The following is a 5,634-nucleotide window of genomic DNA, read 5'->3' as shown; positions in this document are numbered from 1 at the left end:
CAACCTCGACCAACTCGGTGGTGAGGTGCCTGACTCCAAGCGTCATGCAGGGGCGTTCAAGCCCACGGAGGCCATCAAGCTCGTCTCGGTCGACCCCGCCTGCCCCGACGACCGAGCGCTAAGGATCAGCGCCACCCTCGACATCAAATAGGAGGCTGTGCTCATCGACTTCCTCCGTGCGAATGCCGACATGTTCGCATGGAGTCCCTCGGACATGTCGGGCATACCGAGGGAGGTCGCCGAGCATGCCTTGGACATCCGGGCCGGCTCCAGACTAGTGAAGCAACACCTACGCCGATTCAACGAAGAAAAGTGTAGGGCCATCGGCGAGGAGGTGCAGAAACTCTTGGCGGCCGGGTTCATCAAGGAAGTGTCCCACCCAGAGTGGTTGGCTAACCCCGTGTTAGCTAAGAAGAAAAATGGGAAATGTAGGATGTGTGTAGACTACACCAGTTTGAATAAAGCCTATCCAAAAGTCCCCTTCCCATTACCTCGAATCGATCAGATCATTGACTCCACTACGGGGTGCGAGACCCTGTCTTTCCTTGATGCGTATTTCGGTTACCATCAAATCAAGATGAAAGAATCCGACTAGCTTGCGACTTCTTTCATCACCCCATTCGGCATGTACTGCTACGTGACTATGCCTTTTGGCCTTAGAAATGTAGGGGCAACGTACCAGCGGTGCATGACCTAGGTCTTTGGTGACCACATTGGGCGAACCATCGAGGCCTATGTGGACGACATCGTGGTCAAGTCCAGAAAGGCCGAGGATCTCGTCAATGACTTGAAGATAGCCTTCAAATGCCTTAGAGAGAAGGGCATCAGGCTCAATCCCGAGAAGTGTGTGTTCGGGGTCCCCCGAGGCATGCTCTTGGGTTTCATAGTCTTAGAACGCGGCATCAAAGCCAACCCGGAGAAGGTCTCGGCCGTAACCAGCATGGGACCAATCAGAGACCTCAAGGGAGTGCAGAGGGTCATGGGATGCCTTGCGGCCCTGAGCCGCTTTATCTCGCGCCTCAGCAAAAAAGGCTTGCCTCTGTATCACCTCTTGAGAAAATCCGAACGCTTTTCCTAGACCCCCGAGGCCGAAGAAGCCCTCGCCAAGCTCAAAGCACTGCTCACTAATCCTCCCGTCCTGGTACTGCCGGCCAGAGACGAGGCCCTCTTACTCTATGTCGCCGCAATGACCCAAGTGGCCAGTGCTGCCGTAGTAGTAGAGAGGCAGGAAGAGGGGCATGCTCTACCCATCCAACGACCTGTCTACTTCATCAGCGAAGTACTCTCCGAGGCCAAAACATGATACCCCCACATCCAGAAGTTAATTTACGCCATAGTCTTGGCTCGGTGCAAGCTACGTCACTACTTCGAGTCTCACCCAGTAACCGTGGTGTCATCCTTCCCCTAGGAGAGATAATCCATAATCGGGAGGCTTCGGGTAGGATAGCCAAGTGGGCCGTCGAATTCATGGGGGAAGCCCTGACCTTTGCGCCTCGGAAAGCAATAAAGTCTCAAGTCTTGGCCAATTTTGTGGCTGAGTGGACCGACACCCAATTGCCACCTGCTCAAGTCTAGACAGAATGCTGGACCATGTACTTCGATGGGTCTCTAGCAAAGACCGAGGTAGGCGTGGGTCTGCTCTTCATCTCGCCCCTCGGAGTACACATGCGCTACATGGTTTAGCTCCATTTTGCCGCCTCCAACAACGCAGCTGAATATGAGGCCCTCGTCAATGGCCTGCAGATCGCCATTGAACTTGGAGTACGATGTCTCGACATCCGGGGCGACTCATAGCTCGTCGTCGATCAAGTCATGAAGGAGTCAAACTGCCTCGACCCCAAAATAGAGGCGTACTGCAAGCTGGTACGCCGCCTGGAAGACAAGTTCAACGGTCTCGAGCTCAACCACATCGCGCGGAAATACAATGAGGCCATGGATGAACTGGCAAAGATGGCCTTGGCACGGGCTCTGATCCCCCTGAATGTCTTTGCCAGGGACCTCCACAAGCCTTCCATCGACTACACCTCGGCAGCGGAAGAGGGCCCACCAGCCGAAACCACCATGGGGCTCGACGCCCCCTCTGCTGCTGAGACTCTCGACCAAGCCTGAGGTCATGGAAGTCAACACCGAGCCTCCCTAGGCCGACCAGGACATGGACTGGTGAATCCCATTCCTTGATTGGCTCGCTCGGGGAGAGCTTCCTAGTGATAGGACCGAAGCTCGATGGCTTGCGCGGTGAGCCAAGACTTACGTCCTCTGCAATGGTGAATTGTACAGGCGAAGTCCCTCCGGTGTCCTCCAACAATGCATCACCACCGAGGCAGGCCGAGCCCTGCTTTGGGACTTGCACGTAGGGGCCTGCGGGCACCATGTGGTGCCTTGGATGCTCGTCGGAAATGCTTTCCTCCAATCGTTCTACTAGCCGACGGCGGTTGCCGACGCCACCAAGCTAGTACGCTCCTACGAAGGATGCCAGTACTATGCTCGATAGACGCACCTCCTGGCCCTGGCCCTCCAAACCATCCCCATTACGTGGCCATTCGCCGTGTGGGGGCTCAACATGGTCGGGCCTCTACAAAAGGCCCTCAGGGGCTACACCCATCTACTGGTAGCAATCGACAAGTTCTCCAAATGGATCGAGGCTCGTCCGATCAATCGAATAAAATCCGAGCAAGCAGTGTTGTTCTTCACTGACATTATCCACAGGTTTGGGGTCCCTAACACCATTATCACCGACAATGGGACATAGTTCACCGGCAAAAAATTCTTGATGTTCTGCGACGACCACCACATCCGTGTGGCCTGGTCGGCTGTAGGACACCCAAGGACCAACGACCAAGTAGAACATGCCAACTGCATGATCCTACAAGGCCTCAAGCCAAGAATTTACAACCGGTTGAAGAAGTTTGGCAATAAATGGCTCGTCGAACTCCCATCGGTCATCTGGAGCCTGAGGAACACTCCAAGCCAAGCCATGGGGTTCACGCCTTTCTTCCTAGTCTATGGGGCCGAGGCCATCCTCCCCACTGACTTGGAATATGGTTCCCCAAGGCTACAGGCCTATAACGTACAAAGCAACCGCACCACTCGAGAGGACGCCCTCAACCAACTGGAGGAAGCCCGAGATGTCGCGCTGCTGCACTCGGCTAAATACCAACAAACCCTATGGCACTATCAGGCCCGGCACGTTTGAAGCCGAGACTTGAAGGTAGGCGACCTGGTGTTGAGGCTGGCGTAGAGCAACAAGGGTCACCACAAGCTGACCCCACCATGGGAAGGACCGTACATCATCGCCCAAGTGCTGAAGCCCGGGACCTACAAGCTAGCCAACGAGAAGGGCGAAATCTTCACCAACGCTTGGAATATAGAACAGTTACGTCGCTTTTACCCTTAAAATTCCAAACATTGTATATATATTGTTTCTCGGAATACAATTGAAAAGCGTTCTTTAGTTGTTCTAATTTTTCGAGAAACCGCCCCGAGCCCATCGTGGGTCTCGGCAATACGATGACACTGTAAGGAAGACTTGGCTCTGCCTCCGCAGAACCAAATCTCCCTCGGGGGCTAGATGGGGGATTCCCCTCTAAGTCCCACACACCATTTTTTAGTTGTTTTTCAAAAAAAATCCTACGCCAAACCCTCTAGCACGCTCTGACGAATCGGTTGCGGAAAACCCAAAGGACCAAAAGCCCGTCTTAGGGCCAGAAGGCGGATAGAGTCGTGAGACGGCCTAAGCCTCCAGGCTACGGCGCTCCCTCACCACCTTTCGCCCAGGGGATGGCTTAGGCTCCAAGGAGTTTTTTTGCAAAGAAATCAGATCAGAGACAACAAGAGGGCAGAGGCTCGGAAATACGAGACAAACGATTAAAGAAACACGAGTACTTCAAAAAGAAAGGCCGCCATGGCCACAAACGTTGCGATACATAGTTAATTCCTATTCTATTTACATGGACTCTTAGGCCTAGGTCACGGCTCAGGGCCTCCAGCATCGGCAGATGGCGGAGGAGCGATCTCCTCCTCTTCGAACAGCTTGGCCAACGCCGTACCGGGGCCCTCCGCCGCCTCCATCAGCTTCACAACTGCCTTGTCAGCCTCCTCCTCATCATTGAGCAGGATGTAGCCATCACTGATGGCTTGGAGGTCAACGCCTATATAGTGCGAGGCGATGACGGCCAGCGCGCGCTTAACGCCCATATGCAGCGCTCCTTAGAGCCGCTCGTGCACTTGACCACTCAATGCAATCAGACAGCTCCCAAGGGAGCTGCCTAATTGAACCCCCTCGACCTCCAAGGCCTCGCAGGCAGTGCGGGCGGCACTTTTCAGCGCCTCGTGCTCCCCAATCTCGGTCTCGAGCACCGCCTGCATCGCGATGGAAGCCTCGGCTACCCGGGTAACCTTCGCCTCTGACTTTGCGCCACAGGAAATGAAACGGGGTTGAGCGCAAAGAAAAACAAGCTAAATAGGGATGGAAGTCTATGGAACTCGCCCTTGGCCTTCATCTCCCAGCGTCGGGCCTCGATCCGAGAGGCCTCGGCTTTCTCCTTCAGGCGCTGGGCCTCGACCCAAGAAGCCTCGGCCGCCCTGGAAGCTTCACTCCCCAGCTCTGCGTCACACCAGGAAGTTAGGGAGCGAACATAAGAAAAAGCGAATAAAACGAGGGGACTAGGACTCACCCTCGGCCTTTCCCCTCCAAACCATAGCCTCGGTTCGCGAGGCCTCAGCCGCTGTAAGGGCCTCATCCAAAGTGCCTTTCGTCAGCTGGTGCACACTCTGTTCCGCTCCTAGCTACCTAGCAAGAGCCTTGCCTGAGGCCATGGCTTCTTCGGCTCGAGACCTGAAGGCATCCCGATCACTGGCCATGCGGGTGAGCTCCTCCTACAACTCCTTGACCCGCGCCGCTAGAGGGGCAAGCTGCTCCTGAGTCGTGGCCACCTCGACCTTCGTGTCAGCACAACGAAGGCAGAGGTCCTCCACCTCTACGCTCCGTACCGACAGGAGCTCGTTGGCGCCTACAAGAAGGCCCTTCTGCCGCTGAAGCTAGTCCTAGACATCCCTCTCCTACCAGAGAAAGACCGACTTCCCAAGGGACCGGGTCTCGAGCTGCTTGGGGAAATAGAACAGGGGTCAATCCCTACAAAGAAAACTCGGAAAAGACCGCCGTATGTGAAAAGAAAGCATGAACCTAGGTGACTCTAGGCAGATCGTTGGCCACCACGGACAGCGTCGTCCGTAGTGACCACTCCACCAGCTAGCGGTACTACTCGAACGTGTCCCAGTGACGGCCCTCGGCCGTGTCCTCAAGAGCAAATAGAGGCTCCGCCTCAGGGTCGTCCCGGCTCTACCACAGGACGCACGGGTGATCCCACCCGTGGGGCTCGGGTCATACTCGCGCAAGGGCCGAGCTTCCCTCGCCCGAGGTTGGAACCGGCTGTTCCACAACACCGGCCACCTCGGCGCCGGCCATCTCCTACGCCCGGGAAGTATCGTCGGAGGAGATCGGAAGGACCTCCACCTCCCAGGCGCTTTCCCGCAACAACGGCGGGCCATGAACCAAGGGCACCACCGAGGCCTCCGCCGCCTTCATCTCCACTTCCTGGGCCGACAGCCTCGCTGCGATCACGTCAGTCTCGGTGG

This window comes from Miscanthus floridulus, chromosome 1 (assembly GCF_019320115.1).
Source record: "Miscanthus floridulus cultivar M001 chromosome 1, ASM1932011v1, whole genome shotgun sequence".
Classification (NCBI taxonomy): domain Eukaryota; kingdom Viridiplantae; phylum Streptophyta; class Magnoliopsida; order Poales; family Poaceae; genus Miscanthus; species Miscanthus floridulus.
The sequence above is the reverse complement of the archived record's forward strand: the minus strand, read 5'-3'. Positions refer to the sequence as shown.